The following is a 21,624-nucleotide window of genomic DNA, read 5'->3' on the forward strand; positions in this document are numbered from 1 at the left end:
TTTTCTTTTTGCTCAGTTTTTGGAAAAACTTGAGCAGGATTGGTGTCAGTTCTTTTTGGAATGTTTGATAAAATTCCCTTGTGAAGCCATCTCTCCCTGGGCTTTTCTTTGCAGGAAGAGTTTTGATGACAGATTGAATCTCTTTACATGTAATTGGTTTGTTGAGATCTTTATTTCTTCTCAAGTCAGTGTAACTTGTTTTTGTGTTGCTAGGAATTTGTCCATTTCACTTAAGCAGTATATTTTTTGTTGACATACAGTCGTTTCTAGTATCCTTTTATGATAGTTTTTTATTTCTGCAGGGTCTGTGGTAATGACCCCTGTCTCATTTCTGATTTTGTTTATTTGCATCCTTGCTCTTTTTTTCTTTGTCAGCCCTTGCTAGGGGTCCATTGATTTTATTGATTTTCTCAATGAACCAACTTTTGGTTTTGTTGATTCTTTCTATTGTTCTTTTGTTCTCCCATTCATTTAACTCTGCTTTAATTTTTGTTATTTCTCTTCTTCTGTTTGCTTTGGGGCTCATTTGCTGTTCTTTCTCTAGTTCCTCCAGGTGAGCAGTTAAGTCCTTGATATTTGTTCTTGCTTCTTCTTCTTCTTCTTTTTTTTTTTTTTTGCATGGGCAGGCACAGGGAATCCAACCCAGGTCTCCGATATGGCAGGTAAGAAGTCTGCCACTAAGCCACCATCACACTGCCCTCTTTCTTCTTTCCTAATAAAGACTTTTAGGACAATAAATATCCCTTTCAGCACTGCCTTTACCATTTCATAAATTCTGATATGTTGTGTTCTCATTTTCATTCATCTCCAGACAGTTACTGATTTCTCTAGCAATTTCTTCTTTGACCCACTGGTTGTGTATTTAATCTCCATATACTTGTGAAAATTCTAGGCTTCATTCCATTGTGATCAGAGGAAGTGCTTTGAATAATTTCAGTGTTTTTAAATTTATAAAGACCTGTTTTGTGCCCCAGCATATGATCTATCCTGCAGAATGCTCCATGAGCACTAGAGAAGAAGTTATATCCTGGTGTTTGGGGATGTAATGACTTATATAGGCATGCATACATGGAGCGGTGTGTGTGCATGTGCTTGGGGCATGTCGGGGGGTGGGGCAGGGGTGCACATGTGCACAGGGCAGGAGCTGTGTGGCATGGATCCATATGTGAACTCCTGCCAGGTAGGTGGGTGGGACACCTGCCAGGTGGGTGGGTGGGGTACCTGCGAGGGAGGGGCAGGGCAAGGGTATGCTTGTGCATTGGGCTTGGGGTGGGGGGACGGGTGAGTTTGCATGTGTGCATGCAGTGGGGGACAGGGTACAGGAGTTGAGGGGCTTGGGCACAGATGCTTGGATGCTGGGGTGGGGAGGACGCTGACATGCGCATGCATAAGTCTAGGGGTGGGGTGGCCCTGGTGTATGCATGTGCAAAGCTCAGGGGTTGGATAGAGCAGGGTTGCATGCTTGCATGAGCTAGGGACACATGTGGCCCACATGTATGGGTAAGCTCCTGCAGGGAGTAGGGAAGGGGAGGTAGGGAGCAAGGGGCTGGCTGCAGATGCTTGTGTCCTGTGGGTGGGCAGGGCAAGAGTGTGCGATTTAAACAGGAGAGGTGGGTGGGGCTGGGGTGGGCATGTGTGCATACGTGAGGTGGGGATGCACAGGTGGGGGGGTCAGGGTTCAGGTGCCTGGGGCCTGGGGGAGGTTGCTAGGGTGGGGGTACAGCACAAGTGGGTGAGTTGCATTCAAGGAATGCAGCTTGGCTTACTCCCTTGTCCCCATCTCTCTGTCCATTCACTCCTGAGGGCTCCTGCCCTCCATCTGGAAAGGGGCATGGTAAGGCTCTTTACACTAGCTAGATGGTCTTTGGTTCTCTGTGTTTCAATTCCTCAGCTTTTGCAACCAGGGCCTCGCTAGTGGAATTGCTGTCCCTGTCATTTTTCTGTTACTTTTCTAGCTTTTCCTTAGAGCAGGGGTGAACTCGACCTATCCTTCCAGCATCTTCTCTATCTTACTCTACCATCTGCCACATATCTTATAGCTAATCTGGGAAATGCCTCCATTAGCAATTTCCAACATGAGATTAAGCATTATTCTCTTGCTCTTCAAAAGCGGATATGCCTGGGTGAAGTTTTATCATCATGCCTTAGGGCAAATGAGTTTATCAGATACCTTGTAGAAACTGAAGGTTAGAGAGCTTAAATTCTTTAACTGATTCTCATTAAATAATTATTCAATACAATTGTCTTTGATGAGAAGACTTGAGAAGATAATAATCTTTCTCACAAAATACTCAAGTGCTACTGAACTCCCAAAAGAAGGAGAAGTGCCATCATCAGACTATCTAGGAGGCGTAAAAGTCTTACTGAAGTTTCCATCTATACGTGTTCATTTTTCTTTTTAATATTTAATTAAAATGTTTTTATGCACTCTCCAAGGATATAATTTCTTACCACAAGGCTGTTGTTCACAAAACTTTTAAAACGTAATTGAAATAGGAAGCTGCATTTATTCACGTGAGCTGTGATTATTTGGGGAAATTAAAATTTTCTCTCTTAAGCTATACATGAACTCAAAAGGCTTATGATAATTAACCCCTACTCTGAGGAAAAAACCAAGAAACTAAGCTAATTGCTCTTCTGCTCTATATATGGGTTGCATTTTGCTGTTATGTAATCTTTTGGCTCAATTACTCTTCTGGAGAATAAGAATGTACTGATGTCCATAGGAAAGTAGGTGTCTAAAGTTGAGTCCAGAGTGACAAATTGCTTTCTTTGTATTGCCTTAGCTTTGATAGGAGGAGCAAGCGTTTTGGATGATCTTTGAATTACCACGCTATATAAATACGCTCTTTTGTCCCCATAATTCATCAATGGCTTCTCATTAACCTGAATAAAATCTGACCTCATTCCCACGGTCAAAAAGCCTAAGCTTGACTTGGCCCCTGCCTATCTCTGTCCCCTCTCTGCTCTCAAGGGTCACTGGTCCTTCTTCAGCTGCTCACATAAGCTGGACTTTCTCTTTCCTCAGGACCTTTGCACATGTTCTTCCTACTTCCTGGAAGGCTCTTTCCCCTACTTCTGTCATGGTTCTCACTTCCCTTTGAAGATGAATTCCCTGACCTACCTATCTAAAATAAGTCCATTGCTATTATTTTTTATCTCATCTTAAACATTGTTTTATATCTGCATAGCATTATTGCAAATTAGAATGAATTTATTCATGGGCCTTGTAACACGATGGTAGGAAATCTTGTCTCCTGGTTTTCATGTTTTTGCTCTCATCATTGTTGCCTCCAACATAGAACATATTGTGGGCCCTCAATAAATACTCATTGAATGAGTGAAGTAATATGGATAACAGTAAAGATAAAAACCTCTTATTATAGTATTTTTAGGTGCTAGGCATTTCGGTTTGCAACATGCATATACCAAAGTCAATTAATTCCATCAACAATCCCTCATAGCATATTATAAATATCTCCACTATATGGATTAGTAGGCATTCATAGAGAGATTAAATAATTTACCCAATGACTTACATGTGGCTGAGGTGGGGTTTAAATCCATACCTGTGTGACATCAGTTTGTGTTATCAGCCACTATACTTTGCGTCTATTGCCACTTATTAAGAGGAGAAGATAGATGGTCCCAAATTTAAATAGCCCAAAATTCCATTAACGCATATGATAATCTGTCAATTTTTAGAAACCCTATAATTGGTTTGCCAACCTTTCTACATCTCCACCTGCTATTGTGGCATCCAGCTGGTCTCAGAACTGCATCTAATTATTTAGGAACTTCCCTGAGGCATCCTTTTCCCTCTGATTCAAATCTCATCTCTGTGTAACCCCCGTTAAAGAGGTGCTGAGATGCAACAATCACTGTGAAATATGCATTTTAGTAGGTGTTTCAACTACATGGAAGATATGCAGGGTTCTGAGAAAACAGCATCCCAATCTCTGCTGAAGCTAGCCAAAATGCTATTTCATCAGCCTGGATTGCTATTCCTCCCCGGGAACTCTAAGTCCCTGGAGCTGTTTTAATCTAGGCTTATTAAAAGTTAATATCATTTAGATTGGTACTATTCATTTTGTCTCTGGCCACCACATTTCCCCGGCTTTGGCTCAGTGTCTGTGCACCAAGCCTAGGTGAAATGTGGGTGTTTCCCCCTTCACGTCACTGAAACCACAGACCCAGATGGGAGTAATCAATAGCTGATCTTTGATAAATGGTGATCATTACAAAGAATACAATTCAAATGTCAGCCACAAAATGGATGCCAGCTATTTGTTGTAGGGTAATTCAGGAATGTCAGGTGGTAACAAAGAGAGATTGCTATGCTGCAGTCATTATCGAGCTCAGGGGAGGAGTGTTAAACATTAATACTTGAGCTGTGAAAGTAGCAGAAACTTGTGCATTAGGAAAGCTTTGTAAAGGGGGTGGGGATGCTTAGTAAGCCCAAATTTTTCAAGAGTGTGTTGCAAAGATCTACTAATGTCCAGAATCCCCATCTTAAGGGTTAGAGCTACCCTCTCTGAACCCTGTCATACTGACACTGTATAGAATTATGATCTGGAGAATTGTTACCACTAGGTAGAGGGATGGGGTAGAGTTAGGAAGGAAAGAGAATTAGAAAAACAGTATTTTTAGATTGAGGAATGGTATCTATTCATGCTATAGACAGCTTCCTGAGTGGTTACTACCGTGTCCTTTGGAACTTAAAGTTGTTCATTTACTTTTTTCATTCATTTATTTATCATTCATCCAGTGGTCCCTAATAAGCACTTACATGCAATGATAGGAAGACAAAAATATATTTTAAAAAGGCTAAACTATGGATCTAGCCTCTGGAGTGCTTATATTTTGTAGAGGTAAAAGATAGATATCAGTGTAACAGTTATTAAAGTACAATGTGATGGCTTCTATTGCAAAAGGTCAAGGAGTTATCAGAACATAAATTTAAGAATCTGTTCGGTGAGTGATAAGGGGGTTGGAGAAAGTGTCATATATGAAAAAATTTTAGATATTGATATTGAATAAACTTTCGTCATTCACTAGGTGAAGGTACATGAGGCAGTTTTGGAAAAGAGAACAAATGTACAAGCTTAAGTAAGAGAAAGTAGATTCATTTTCTTATAAAATAATGGACTGCCAGTTGACACAGTGGGAGGTGAAGCTGGGAAAACAAAGGGAATGGATCATGCTGAGAAATTTTTTTCATTGTTCTTCTGCTCAATGGTCCTTGCAGGCTTTGAAGACATGGAGTGAGCCACATGGTGCCCTGTTTTATATGGAACACTCTCTGGATGGCAGGATGGATATATTTAAGTCTTTGAAGCTATAATTTCTATAATAGTTTAGCTAAGAGATGCTGAGAGATGAAGAAGTAGGACTAGTGCTTTTATTCACTGAGATGGAGGATATTGGGGGAAGAACAGGGGTAAGAATGTGAATTGAAATTGGAAAAGAACATGATGAATTTAAGAGCATTATAGAAATTTCTGGAAAGGATGGAAGAAATATTGGAAGTACATGGCTGTAGCTTGTGGAGATATCAAAGAGCATCATAAGTTTTGAATTAACTGTGTAATGGGTATACTGGTAGTTGATAAAAGTATGGGGATGAGCATTCATTAATAGATGAGAAGAGACCGAAGGATGAAAGCATGGGGCATGTCCATACTTATTGGGGAGGGCAGTAGAGGAGAAGCCATGTAAAGGAGACAAAAACAAGAGTGGCCTGAAAGGTGACAAGGCAACTGTGAGCACGGATACCACACTAATGCAAAGTGTTAATAATAGGGAAAACTATGCATATGAACAAGGAAGGGTATCTGGGAACTAAATATCTTTTGCACAGTTTATCTATAAATCTATAACCTCTTAATATATATTTTAAAATAGTCAATATTTCTACTCTCATAAGGTTTGGGTAATGGGGGTGGAAATAAGTAAATAAACATATGTACAATATGTTACTGATACCTGCTTTGAAAATAAGGCATAATAAATAAGGCAGAATAAGAGATGGTGGTGAAAGAGAGCCTTGAACGTATAAACAAAAGATCTTTGGCCTCACAGCCTCTCTGCGTGGAGTCGGTGGTGATTTCTGTTTCAGGGGGAGATCCCTGTGATCTAAGTCATAAGGCAGAGCAGTTGCTTTCAGAGAAACTTTTCTCATCCATGCTGTCTCCTGTATTCCTTTTCCTTGTTGACCATCATAATCCATGACTAGTTCATCTCCCAAACTCACAAAGGTTCCTTTATCTCCCCTCAGGTTCACCAGTCTCTGGAACAACTCTTTTGGCATTCTAATGCTAGACAGGTCTTCAGCTTTAAGCACCCCAGAGAGAGGACAGCTCCTCAAGGGCTTATAACGGCATCCTCTAGTAGCACATCTCAACTAACCAGCTTTTGGGTTTTTATTATTTATTTTAAAATTTAAACTAGTTTTTAAAAACTTGTAGCAGTAATGCCTGATGTCTATGTAACAAACACCAGAGAGAGAGGGGTATTAAATTTTTTTTTCTCTTGTACACTTGACTCCACTTTTTCTCTAGTCCATCCTACTCCATGAAGTAACTCCATTACACAGTTTATTCTGCTTAATTTAGTTTTGTTTTTCTCCATATATGCCTGAGTGAGAAATAGAGGTAGGGGCATAATCTGCTTCCCTACAATATTGAAATGTCTTATAAATCTTTTCTTTTCAGGACTAATGTCTTACTGGGTTTGAATCATGTCCCCCACAAAAGACATATACAAGTCCTAACTGGGGTGTTGTGGGTGTGAGTTCACCTGTAAATAGGATCTTAGGATATGTTACTAATGAAGGCAGGTCCGGGTATGGATGTGAAACCATCTTTCAATGGGACTTTTGAAGATGCTATCGGCTAAACTGAAGGCTTAATCCAATATTGCAGAAGTTCCTATAAGCAAAGGAAATTCAGACACAGTCAAGAGATGCCAGAGAAGGAAAGAGAAATCACCACGCGACAGAGGTAGCGATATGCCTACACACTAAAGAACACCGAGGATGGCTAGCAAGTCAGAACTAGAACACTATAGAATGCAGGAGCAAGCATGATAGGCCTACCTTGTTTTCAGACTTCTAACCTCCGAAACTATTAGACAATAAATTCCAGTTGTTTAAACCAACCACGCTGTGGTATTTATCATAGGAGTCCTGACAAATGGAGACCAGGCTCCTACATTTTTGTCTCAACTGCTCAGGAGGGGTTCTAGATATCCCTGTAAGTTAACCAGGCTAGAAGAGCAAAGTATATTCTAGTAAAGACCCTACATAACAGCAGAACAATGTGGAATAAGAGACTTCGGTGAGAACCCCAAGATTTTTAAGATATGGACCCGAAAAAAAATGTGTAGCTTTGAAAATGGAAAAGTTGATTCTGATGTGGTTCAATTCCAGAACAAATTATGACATCTGTAGGCTTGCTCTGTGCTTTCTAGGACTCTCAAACCCCCACTGATTCTCCTCTCTTGGCTTGGAATGACTATTACATTTTGATTTCCCTTAGGAAGACTGGGCTCTCTCTCCCTCTCCTAATTTTGCCTATTTTTATCCCAGGCTATGAGGGTTTCTAGTGTGAGCCTTAAATTAAATAGACACACCTTGATTATTTGATTTGATACATTTTTTCCTAATAAGTTTTTATAAGGGAAATTTGGTATCTTCATATATGGAAAACCAATAAATTTGTTACCAAATTGAAGACACCTATACAAATAAATGCGATAAAACAAACAATATTAAATTATAGCTAGGTTCTTATTGCCTGCCAAGCTCTGAGCTTGAGGGCTGCTATTTCTTTGTAGAAAATAAGAAAGTATTTCTCTTTGAGGTATTTAGAAGAATAAAAGGGGAATTTAAAAAATGAAAGGAAGTAAAGTCTTTCTCACTAAGGGATCGAGCTACCAGCTAGCTCCTCCTTCAGTAACTTCCAGGATACACAATGGTAGTGAATATGGCCCGTGTAGGGCCTCTGTCAGCTCTGAGCTTCAAAAAGCAGCCCTGCCCTGTGTCATATCCTTTCAGGGGCCATACATATCCAGACACAGCTGATCAGGAGGGCAAAGATCAGGCCATTTGGTCCCAGTGAGAGGTTACTCTGATAGGCTGGATTTGCAACAGAGTTTCCTGCTGGGCTGTCTGGAGCTTTGTTGAGCCTGCATCACAGTTTGACTTTTCTCTCTGCTCCATTCTATTTTTTCTCTCCCCTTTCTTCCACAGATGTTAAACTGTAAAACTATATCCTGCACCCCAAATTCCATTTTAGCATCTGCTTCCAGAGAACCCAACCTGAGACAAGAAGTTAATGTTATTTAAGGTGAGGTCAGTTTGCGAACAAAATGCTGTATGGTATCACAGAGAGAACTTAAATTTTGAGTAAGACAGTCCTAAAATTCAGTGATCTCATTGTTTTGTTTTAAAAGTTTTTAGCCTCCAGCAATTCCCAATTTTATTGACTATGAAACAAGAATTATAGTCCTCACTGGTCTGCTTTAAATATTCAATCAATGAACAAGTGGAGGGAATTTAGAACCATGGCCCCTCTCAAGGAACATTCCAGATCTAGAATTTTGTGCTAGATCAGTGCTGTCCAGCAGAAATATGATACAAACACGCATTTGAGCCACCTATATAATTCAAAATTATCTAGTAGTCACATTCAAAAAGTAAAAAGAAATACCTGATGCTAAGTTCAATAATATATTTTAGTTCACACAACATAACTAACCTGTAATCAGTATAAAACTTTAAATGATATAGTCTCCTTTTTTAAAAAAAAAACAAAAAACAGCATCTATTTTCAACTTAGAGCGCATCTCCGCGAGCCATACTTCAAGTGCTCCATTATCACCTGCTACTGGTGGCTACTGTATTGGACAGCAAAGCTCTAGAAGAAGCCTTGAGCTTTGTCTCCGACTAATTGTTAGCCTTCATTGAAGGAAGAGAATCGCAGGGGCTAAAAGCTTACATGCACTCTAGAAAAGGTTGAATGAAATGAAGTCAGTGGGAGGGAACCCCTTGACGGTTCTCACCTCCCTCTTCTCTCCTAAATGCTTATTGCACTGAAAGCCAAAGAGGCTCCCTGGACAGTTGGTAGAAGGATAAAGATCATCAATTCCAAGTTAGCACTTCTCCAAGATTAGTAGAGACAAGGCTCAAGTTTATAAACAAAATTGCACCCTTCTTCAAGAGATCAACTTCCAAAAGGAAGTTTGGATATAAGAATGTATGCTGGAATTTCAATATTTCCTTCTGAGACTACTAGGACTATAGCAACATTATTTGTGCTATTTAGAGGGAAAGGGGAAGGAATTAATACAGTTATTAGGAGCAAGAAAAATATTTTCATGATAAGGAAAGAATAGTAGCCTGTTAATCACCCATACTTCCACAGAATCAACAAATAGTTATCAAGTATGCGACAAGTGTATGAAAGAGCTAACATCTACTAAATGTTGACTATATGCCACTCACTGATCTAAGTGCAGTGCAAGCATTGAACAACACATGCTGTAGGTATGATTATGATCCTAATTTTACATATGAGGAAACTGGGCAAAAAAGTGGTAAAGCAACACGCCCAAGGTCACACAGCCAGGAAGGGATGGTTTCAGGACTTCATTTCACACTGATTACAGAACTACATTCTTTACATCCTTAGGTGCTATGTGGAAAACAAACATGAATCAGAGATAGTTATTACTTCTTTTCATATTTTAGGGCTAGAAGAAGGGATAAGATAAGCACAGAAATAAAGCTGATAAAAGATAAAGAAGGTAAAAAGTATGAGGCCGGACAAAATTTGGTGAGAATTCAGTAAAGCATCTGGAAGCAATTAGGGTGTTCCTTCTTAACTTAGAGGCAAAGCAAATGAAGCCCAACAATAGTTTGTTAACACATCCAAGTTATTAAGGGGCAGAACTCTCTTAGAACCAGTTCCCATATATTTTTGGGGGGCACTGAACCAATCACAGTATATTCTCAGTGTGGTTGTTGTTTTAACAATATCAGTTTTTTAGTTCCTTCCCTTTATTCAAGTGTTTCAGACAATAATTTCTCCGTTCATCAGTTTCCATTTGGCATTGCTTGATTAAGATTTTACTGAACTAAAGCAGATGTAAACAATATTAGTACTACCCAAAGGTGATAATTTAGAAGTAAATACAAGGAAAGAAAACTGTCACTCTTACCATTGCACTCTATGCACTTGAGAATAGTGTGGATGAGAATTGAAGGGCATTTCAGCTGAAAAGAAATGGGAGGATTTATTGCTCTTAGATTGGCATCTTACATATCTATGAGGTTAGATTTTAATGTTGCTTAAGATATCTTGCTCATACAGATAACTCATTTACAATCCATGCGTGGATCCTCTGATTACCTTGGGAAATATATCAGCAGATGTTGTACCGAAACAACTGGAAACCCAAGGCCATGTTTTTCATTACACAAACACTCCATCTTTCCTAAATGACACTCACAGATGTTCTTGTTGCCATATTTGGATACCAAAAGACTGCATTTCCCAAGGTATGCCCAAGGTATCCCACAGGAGAAAAGGGTTCCAAGATCAAAGACATTTGGGAAATGGGAGTTAGCAAGTTTTTGTTTTTGTTTTACTGCAAAACTTCTCAGTATCTTCAGGGTACTAACATGATAGTTAATCTACAAGGTTTGCCAAAAGTATTTGACCAAAAGTTCCGCTCTTACCACCCTCTTTTTATTTATGTATTTTTTTCCTTTTGTGGAGGAACATCTCCAAGATCTAGAGGTAGGTCCAAATATATTAATTTGAGCCATATGAAATTGCCAACTTGACCATTTTTATCTACAAAATGGTATTATTATATAGTTTGGCTTAAATGGTTTGAGAACCTTGATTAAACCTTATTTCTGAAAGTTGCTTAGGAATTTTTACCACATTTTGGGTCCTGATTCAGAATTCATAGTCCTCACCCCTAAATCCATGATGTTCTTACTGCAAGTACTTATCAGAATGCCTCTGTGTGCATTGGGCCTCTCATGAGCAAGTGGAACTCACAGCTATTAATATTAGGTTAATATAATTCTAGCTTCATACCCCCAATAATCTGCTTTATCAGAAAAATTCCATCATCAGTGATTAGGACAGTTGAATAAAGGCTCAGTAATCCATTGATAGGTTTTCATAATTTTCAGGTAAATTGGTTGGAATAGTGGTGGAAGTGGTAGCATTGTTAGTAATATCATGTTGGTGGAAATCACCATTCACTCAAATCCAAAACTACAAACTCTAATGTGCTTTTTTGTGGATAACAGAGAAAACCATGAAGAAATGCAATTCCTTGCTAAACCAAGAAAGGATTTGTATAGATTTGCAGGAAAGTATAGAATTTAAGCTAAAAATTTAGTAAAGAATTTTTTATGGTTAATTTCATGTGTCATGTGTCCAGCTGTTTGGTCAGACAGGCACTGGCCTGATTGTTACTGTGAGGGTATTTCACAGATGGATTTACATCATTAGTCAATTGACTGCAGCTGTTGCATCTACAATTGACAAAGGAGACTGCCCTCTGTGATGGGGAGTCTCATCATCTAATCAGTTGGAGTCTTAAAGTGAGAACTGAGAATTTCAGAAGCTAGAAAGAAAAATGTAAAGTCTTTATTCAGCTAGCCAGCTTCTCCTAGGAATATAATTTGACCTTCACTGGAGCTTCCAGCTTGCAACCTGACATACAGAATTCAAATTTGCCAATCCTCACAGTCACATGAGCCCCAAATTCCTATAATAAATCTTATATATGTACCTATCTATCTCTCTCTCTATATATATATTTGTATATGGTGTATGTTTATCTGGAGAATCTTGACTAATACAGGACTGTTTTGATTGGCTCTATGTAAAAGGGGTTGATACCAGAAAGAAAGGTGGAATAAGAACCTCCAAAAATCCTCTCTTTCATAAAAGCAAGCAGAACACTGGCAAAGATTGTTAGAATTAAATTTTCAGAACTCTGGATATTAACCAGAGGCTTGCAGCAATCTGGAGAAAATTTATTTTAAAAAATGACTGAATCTCAAAAGGACAGGGAGTCTTGTGGCATTATAATTTGCCTTACTCCTGTGTCTTGTTCCAAGCAACACAATAATCTTGACAGCTAACAAACCATAATCACATGAATATGGGCAACCTGGCTTTCACTAGAGAGGGATAATGGGAATGGAAATCCTTCAATCCAAATACCCAAAAAATAAATCCTTATACCCAAAGAATTTTCATTATTTGACCTATCTAGGGGTTCCTTGGAAGACCTCACTCACATGGTTGTTATATGTTAGTATGCTAAATTTAATCCCCAGTATAAGCACTAAAAATAAATTTTTAAAAGCATAGTAACAGAAATGAAAAAGAGTTATAATGGCACCCTAGAAAATATCTATTTAACACAAAAGGAGAGAGTGATAAAGGACTAAAGGGGAAAATGAAGTAAGGCATATAGAAAACAAAGAGGAAAGTGGGGGATTTAAATCCCATTTTATCAGTATTCACACAGACTGTGAATTTATTAGACTTTCCAATAAAAAGGCAAAGATTGGAGGAATGAATTTAAAAAACCACGTGATCCTGCTACAGGCTGTTTACAAGAGACACTCTTTAGATTCAAAGACACACATAGGTTAAAATTTAAGAATGGAAAAGATATCCCATGTAAATACAAAAAAAAAAAAAAAGAGAACTGGTATGCCTATACTAATACCAGACAAAATAGACTTAAGTAAAAAATTGTTACAACAAAGAAGGAGTTTTGTAATGATAAACACGACAGTCCATCACAAGGGTATAACAGCTATAAACACTTGTGCATCCCAGATAGAGTCCCCAAAATACATAAAGCAAATCTGTAAGAATTGAAGAGAAAAATAGATAATAATAGTTGGAGATGTCAATACCCCACTTTAGATAATGACTACAACAAATAGAACATCAAAAAGCAAATAGAAGTCTTGAAGAACACTGTAAAAAAACTAGACATAACCTAAACGTATAAAACACTCCATTCAACAACAGCAGAATGCACACACTTCTTAAGTGCACATGGAATAGTCTCCAGGATAGACTGAATTTTAGGCAATAAATAAGTCTCAATAAATTTAAAAGTAGTGAAATACAAAGTATGTTTGCTGAATACAATGTAATGAAGCTAGAAATCAATAGAAGAAAATATAGGAAATTCATAAATATGTAGAAATTAAATGTCAATCTCCTAAATAACCAATGGGTCTAAGAAGAAATCACGTGAGAAATTAGAAACCATGATTACATGAGTGAAAATGAAAACACAACTAAAGAAACTTAAGGGAAGGGTGGGGCAAGATGGCAGTATAGGGAAGTGTGGAATTTAGTTTGTCTTCTAGGGAAGCTACTAAATAGGCAGGAACACTCTGGAACAACTGTTTGGGGAACTTTCATGACTGAACACACACCATACACCAGTCTGGAAAGTGTGAAAGGGCTGAGATCACAGCACAGGACTCATCAGAGGCAGTGGCCCTCCTCCACTGGCGTGGCAGGTGTTTTGGACTCACTTCCCCATGGGGAAAAAGAAGCAGTCTCTACTAAGAGCAAGTGAAGATAGCTCAACCAAGCTCCCATTGCAAGTTTAATTAAAAAATTCAATCTGCTGAAAAGCAAGCTCTGAACACATAAACCCAGAGCAAGCATGAAAGAAACCTGTGGGTCTCTCCCTGGCAGAGAGGTGGTGGGACTAATGAAAAGGAAAACAGAGGCTTTTGGATTTGACTGAGCTTAGAATCCCAGAAAAGGGCTATGCCCCAAGAAGGGCTCATACAGCTGGGCACCGATTTCAGCTCTTGATTGGAGAACACAGGCTCTGAAAAGGGTTTGTTTTCTTTGCTTGTTTTTTACTTTTTAGCAGCCCAGTTGCCATCACTGCCCTAACCAATGGTGGAATTAAGGTATATCTGAGAGACAAAATACCTAATCAGGTAAAGGACATAACTCCCTAAAGGGCATATCTTCCCCAAGTAAAGAAGGGGAGGGGCATGGCCCATCACAAGTGGTCACTCTTATTCAAAGAATTTAGTCCCCAGGGACTGGAAGACAGAAAGAGTCTAAGCCCATCGTCTGCCTGGGCCGCTGTCTGAATGATGCCCCTGGCAGGGACAAGGTCTGCTGAGATTTAAAGGCACCATACCACTTTGTGCCAGTGGGGAATTGCAGGCTGACAGGCACCATCTGCTGGGAAGGACAGGAAAAGCCCAGAATCATGAAGCTTTGCACAGAGACTGAACATCTGTGGTGTCTCTTCCCCAGGGAAACTTGGTATTGATTACACCCTCTTCCTGAGTCCTGGGCCTGTCTTGTCTGGGAAAACCTGGCAGGGCAAGAATGAGAGAAATAGGAGCTGAGAAATTCTGATCAGTTCAACAGAAGCTATGCTATAGGTTCTGAACAAATTGAAAATAGTGTCAAAGAACAGATCAAGAACAAAGTCAACCAACAAGAAAAACGTAGGCAAAAGAGAGAAAATTACCCCCAGAATAAACTAATCATGGAAATTAGATGCCTAGAGATCAGCAAAAAACACAACTCATAGTAGGAAGTAGGAAAATATGGCCCAGTCAGTAGAACAAATTAACACTTTAAATGAGATGCAGAAGATGAAACAACTAATTAAATATGTTCTTACAAATCTTCTAAATCAAATCTGTGAGTTAAAGGAAAATGTGGCAAAAGAGCTGAAGAATATGAAAAAGGTACTGGGTGACCATGACGAAGGACTTGAAAACTTGCAAAAATAAATGGCAGAACTAGAGGAACGGACATCTGAAATCCTAAACACAAAAGAACAGATAGGGAAAAGAATGGAAAAATATGAGCAGGGTCTCAGGGAATTGAATGATAACACAAAGAACATGAATATAAGTGTTATGCGTGTCCCAGAAGGAGAACAGAAGGGAAAAGAGGCAGAAAAAATAATGGAGGAAATAATCACTAAAAATTTCCCAACTCATATGAAAGACATAAAATTATAGATCCAAGAAGCTCAGCATACCCTAAAGAGAATATATTCCAAATAGGCCTATTCCAAGACAGTACTAATCAGATTACCAAATGTCAAAGACTGTGCTAGTGTGAAAGGATGTATGTACCCTAGAAAAACCATGTTTTATTCTAATCCCATTTTGTAAAGGCATACATTTCTTCTAATCCCTATTCAGCATGGTATGTTTGAAACTGTAATTAGACCATCTCCCCAGAGATGTGATTTAATCAAGAGTGGTTGTTAAGTTGGATTAGGTGGAGGCATGTCCACACCCATTTGGGTGGGTCCTGATTAGTTTCTGGAGTCCTATAAAAGAGGAAAGCATTTTGGAGAATGAGAGAGATTCAGAGAAAGCAGAATGACATAGCCATCAGAGAATCCACCAGCCAGCAGCCTTTGGAAATGAAGAAAGAATATGCTTCCCTGGGAGCTTCATGAAACAGAAAGCCAGGAGAGAAAGCCAGCAGATGATGTTGTGTTTGCCACATGCTTTTCCAGATGAGAGAGAAACCCTGATCATGTTTGCCATGTGCCTTTCCACTTGAGAGAGAGACCCTGAATTTCGTCGGCTTTCTTGAACCAAGGTATCTTTCCCTGGATGCCTTAGATTGGATATTTCTATAGACTTGTTTTAATTGGAACATTTTCTAGCCTTAGAACTGTAAACTAGCAACTTATTAAATTCTCCTTTTTAAAAGCCATTCTGTTTCTGGTATATTGCATTCTAGCAGCTAGCAAACTAGAACAAAGACAGAGAGAATTCTTAGATGAGCAAGAGAAAAGTGATTCATCACATACAAGGCAAGCTTAATAAGACTATGTGTGGATTTCTCAGTGGAAATCATGGAGGCAAGAAAGCAGTTGTAGACAGATTTAAGATACTGAAAGGGAATACCTGTCAACCAAAAATTCTATGTCTGACAAAACTGTCCTTCAAAAATGAGGAGGAGGTTGCATGGGTGGTTCAGTGGTAGAATGCTCACCTTCCATGTGGGAGACCCAGATTCAATTCCTGGACCATGCACCCCCCAAAAAAATATTGAGAGAGAGTCTAAAATATTTTCAGACAAACAGTGAAACTGAGAGAGTTTGTGAACAAGAGACAGGCTCTACAAGAAATAATAAAGGGAGCACTACACACAGAGAGGGAAAGACAAGAAACAGTGTGCTGGTTGGAATCTAGTATGGACCCCAGAAGAGCCATGTTCTTTCATTCTCATTCAATATTGCTGGGTAGGATCTTTTGTATTGTTTCCATGGACATGTGACCCACCCAATTGCAAACTGGAAAGAAGGTGACCCTTGTTTTAAAGTGGTACAGAATCTTGCAAAATTGGGTACTGCTGTTGGATGGAGATTAGAATTTAAAGTCGACAGCCCAGGATACTTAGCTGAGGAGGTTTCCAAATTAAATGTGAGAGTGCAGCCTGGTTCTCCTTACAGCTTATAGTGAGAAACATCAGGAAAGATAAATTGAGAACTGAAATCTTGGGTATAAGGAAGCCTGAAATTGGTGGTCTGAAGAACTCTGGGCTTCCAGAAGGGGAGACTCCAGTGAATAGGGTCCCACCTGAGGATTTGACAAAACATGGAAGCAGTCAGCCATTATAGGACAAGTGAGGATTTGAGATGGAGTTACCCAGGAAGGATTTGTGGAAAGTCCTTTTGTCTGATGAGTATGATCCCAGCCTCCTGTATAGAAAGCCAACAAGAGTGTTGTGGGATCTGTATAAACAGAACCACTGCCAGTCAGGACTAAATGGGAGAAAAAAAGGGGCAAATTGAAGGAAAAATAACTTCAGAGGCTGAACCATGGAAACTAAGGTCTGAAGTCAAGAAACCGTGGGCCAGGAGAATGGACCCACACAACCACTTGTAGAGAGTGAGTTCTTTCCAAAGGCAGAGAGTGGGTCTTCCGACTCTGTGCAGTGGAAGAGTTGTGCCACCTCAGGCATTGGAGAGGGTGCAGCACAGATCTTGGGGATTGGGAAGAGGCTGGCTGCCACCACTTTGTCCTGGAGGGGTTAAGTTGAGATGGCAGAGAACCTGGGCACAGTACCAGTGCTTGGAGAGGGTGGAGCCAAGAAAAATGTGTTCTCTCCAATGTCCCCCAAGGTTGTGTTCAGAGAGAGGTAGACCACTGCATAGGCCCTTGGGAAGGGTGGGGCTGCCATTTTCTAAAGCCCTGAAGATAAATGACTCTCAGACTTTGAATTTTGATGGAGTTTACCCTGCAAGGTTTTGAAGCTGCTTGGGTCTGGTGACCCCCGTTTTCCTTCCAATTTCTCCCTATGGCCATGTGTCATGGTCAGGTTCATGTGTCAACTTGGCCAAGTGGTGGTACCTATTTTTCTGGTTGGGCAAATGCTGGCCTGTCTGTGGCGATGAGGACATTTCATAGAATTAAATCATGATCATGTCAGCTGCATCCACAGCTGATTCCATTTGTAATCAGCCAAAGGGGAGCGTCTTCTGCAATGAGTGATGCTTAATCTAATCGCAGGAAGTCTTTTAAGGAGGATTCAGAAGAGATAGGCTCTCTTCCTGCTTCAGCTGGTGAGCCTCTCCTGTGGAGTTCATCCAGACCTTCCATTGGAATCATCAGCTTCACAGCCTGCCCTGCGGATTTTGGACCCTGCTGCGTTCCTGTGGTCATGTGAGGCACTTTTATAAGTTTTATATTTGTGATTGTCCCCTGTTGATTCTGTTTCTATAGAGAGCCCTAACTAATATACTATGGGAATGTTACTGCCCCTCCTTTGTATGCTGGCAGCAAATAACTTGTTCTGCGTTTTTATAGGTCCAGAGCCAGAGGAGAATTTTTGCCTTAGGACAGACCATGCCTGTAGCTGAATTTGATGAGAGTTTGTACCGTTTCTAACTTTGTATTGTATTTGTATTGTTACTGAAATGGTTTAAGTCTCTCTGATATTGTTTTGGATGAATGTATTTTGCATTTAGAAAGAGTATGTTTTTTGAGGATCCAAAGGGTGGAATGTGCCAGTTTGACGCTATTATGTACCCCAGAAAAGCCATGTCCTTTAACCCTCATTCAGTATTGCTGAATCAGATCTTTTTCTTTGTTTCCATGGAGATATGATCCACCCAAATGTGGATTGGTAACCTTTGATTGGATGATTTCCATGGAGATGTGTCTCGACCCATTCACAGTGGATGGTATTGCTTACTGGAGCCCTTTAGGTGGAAACCATTTTGGAAAAAGCTTTAGAGCCACCAGAATCAGCAGAGGCAATAGAACAGACAGAGCTCCAGGGAAGCCATTAGAGAGAAAGGTAGCAGATTTCACCATGTGCCTTTCTAGCTGAAAGAGAAACCCTAGATGTCAGTGGCTTTCTTGAACCAAAGCATCTTTCTTTGGATGCCTTAGATTGGATATTTTTATATTATTTGCTTTAATTTGGACATTTTTCATGGACTTAGAACTCTAAACTTGCAACTTAATCAATTTCTCTTTTTAAAAGCCACTCCTTTTCTGGTGTATCACATTCTGGCAGCTTACTAACTAAAACGCAGATGTTTGGAGAAAAGCATAGAAATAAAGATTATCGGTAAAGGTTAAAAGAGAGAAAAACATATGATATTTAAAATTCAAGAGGCAAAATGGTAGAAACTAGAAAAAGGAAAGCAAACTATACCTTCAGCAAGAAGAATGGACATAGATGGAACCAAGAATGTAAAAATAATAGGGAAAATTAGCCTTCCTTCAAGGGCAGAGAACTAATCAGAATGCTTGTATAAAAAGAAAATCCTATCATACTGTCGATTTCTTGAAGAGAAAAGCCAGGAAATTTTCAGGAATGTGTCTTGTCACTGACATGACCCTGGTATTCAAGGTTCTCTCTTCTGAAAGCTCTCATCTGGACAGGAAAATATATGCAGATGATGAACGTATTTAAATGTTCATAAATATCCATTTCATGTCTCAGCTATTTCATTATTTACTTGTATGCAATATGTACATTTGCAGGCCAGAATGGTTCATTGGAGTCATCAAGACTAGGCTTTAGTAGCAGTAGACTAAGAACAACTCTTAACAGAATACAGGAAATCCTTACTGATCTGGAGGTTTCCGCCGATCCTGCTCCCATACTCACAGCAGCAGAAGAAGGAGAGGAGAAGGTACTGAGCGCGCACCTCTGTCAGCTAGTGGTTTTGACATCTGGGGATACGTTATATGGTTTGGTGGAAGGAGTGGTAGCTACAGAATCCTTGGCTTTCTTGGCTGAACAATTAGGGTTCCTTCAGCCACATCTGGATGCTGCGGTGCCTGCAGTCATAAACCCTTTCTTCAGCAGTTTCAGTCTCAGACAGTCTCAACTGCCAGTGGACTGGGCAAATGCCAGTATACTGGATAGTGGGCTGGCAAAGCTGTTGATTAGGAACAGATGCTGTTCCAAATGGCTAATATGAAATGGGATGTAAAAGAAATTATGTCACAGTATGACATATATGTAGATGCATTCTTAAAGGAATTTGAATAGTTTAACAGGAGGCTAAATGAAGTTTCTATGAGAGTCCGGATACCCTTGCTCATGTCTAATGCACTTTGGGAACATAGTATATGACTGGCTAACACAACTATAGTGGAAGGATATGCCAATGTCAAGAAGTGTAGTGACGAGGACTGTGCCTTGATGCAGTTGGATTTTCAACAGTTTCTAACGAAACTTGAAAAACTAACAGACATTCGACCCATACCTGATAAAGAATTTGTGAAAATTTATCTTAAAGCCTACTACCAGACTGAAAATGGTATGGGACACTGGATTAAAGAGCATATTAATGGGTGGGCCACGGTAGCTCAGTGGCAGAGTTCTTACCTTCCATGTCAGAGACCCAGGTTTGATTCCTGGTGCTTGCCCATGCAAAAAAAAAAAATAATAATAAGAGCACATTAAGGAGCTGTTAACAAATCTGGTGAATGTTTGCTTGGGATCTTATATCAATCAGAAGGCAAGACAAAAACTACTAGCAGATATAGATGATATAGATAGACTCAAAAGATAATGAACACAGCTGTTTTCCTCAGTGACACTGATCATCTCTCAGCATATCTAGCAGCAAATAAGCCAGTTTCCCATGCACTCCTGACAACTGTCTGCTAAGAAAACTTCGTGCATGTTGGAAAATGAGAAGCATCTAAGTTGTGTGGTTTTCAAATGATTTTTATATGCTCTGGTCTCTTCTATTCAGCTTTTAGTCTCAGTTGTAATCCCTTCCTGAAATGATATTATTGCCTCATTGTAACTATTGTTATATGCCTACAGTTATACCTTTTACAGAAGAATGTACTGTGTAGTAGTTAGAGTCAGTTGTCAACTTGGCCAGGTAAAGGTGCCTAGTTCTGTTGCTGTGGACATGAGCCAAAGGTACATGAACCTCATCTATTGCTGATTACATCTGCAGTTGGCTAGGAGGCGTGCCTGCTGCAATGAATGACTTTTGACTTAATTGGCTGGTGCTTAAATGGGAGAGCTCAATGTAGCACAGCCTAAGCAGCTCAGCATACCTCATCTAAGCACTCACAGCTCAGCCCAGGCCTTTAGAGATGCAGAAAGAAATCACCCCAGGGAAAGTTGTTGAAACCCAGAGGCCTGGAGAGAAGGCCAGCAGAGATCACCCTGTGCCTTCCCATGTAAGAAAGAACCTCAGTTGAAAGTTAACTGCCTTTCCTCTGAAGAACTAATGAAATAAATCCCCTTTTATTAAAAGCCAATCCTTCTCTGGTGCATTGCATTCCAGCAGCTAGCAAACTAGAACATACTGTAAGTGTATAATTAAAAGGAACAGTGTTTTAATATATCCATGGGCAGTTTTTGGAGAAAGGATTTTTCTACACTCCAAAGCTTGGGTTTAAGAAGCATAATATGAGAGGGTAATGTCTGTATAGTGTCCCCAGTTATGAGCACTGCATAAGAATTAATGTACATGTTTACAAAGTAGTTGAAAAATCAATATGTCATTTGTGCTTTTTTGGGGGGGAGGGGTTCACGGTCTAGGAATCAAACCCAGATCTTCCTCATGGAAGGTGAGCATTCTACCACTGAATCACCTGTGCACCCCTCTTTATGCTTTTAAATATCAAAGTTTATGCAAGGGTTATTTTTGTCATAAAGTGATCATAAATGATGGCATTTAATAAATATTATACTCCATTATGAAAAAAATAGACAAAATTAATGAAGCAAAATCTGGTTCTTTCAAAAGATTAACAAATTGACAGATGTTTAACCAGACTGACTTAGAAAACAAAAAGTAAAGCTACATTCCTAAAATCCAGTGTGAAAACCGAGCACATTAGTACAAACTGATAGAAATAAAAATCATGTCAAAATCTCTCTTGCACCCCCCTTTTTTTGTAAAAAAAAAAGAAAAAAGCTTACCCTAAAATTTATACGGAAATGTAAAGGACCCAGAATACTCAAACACAAAGGAGAACCAAGTTGGAGGATTCAAACTTCCCAATTTTAAAACTTATTACAAACCTCCAGTATTCAAGACTGTGTGTCACAGGCATCAGGATAA

General features: G+C 39.5%; 1 pseudogene; it reads left to right on the top strand.

The window, feature by feature from the left end:
- The first annotated feature begins 655 nt into the window (after window positions 1–655).
- Window positions 656–20,106, top strand: LOC143645663 (syndetin-like; annotated as a pseudogene).
- Window positions 20,107–21,624: the final 1,518 nt, after the last annotated feature.

Source organism: Tamandua tetradactyla, chromosome 9 (genome assembly GCF_023851605.1).
Source record: "Tamandua tetradactyla isolate mTamTet1 chromosome 9, mTamTet1.pri, whole genome shotgun sequence".
Taxonomy (NCBI): Eukaryota; Metazoa; Chordata; class Mammalia; order Pilosa; family Myrmecophagidae; genus Tamandua; species Tamandua tetradactyla.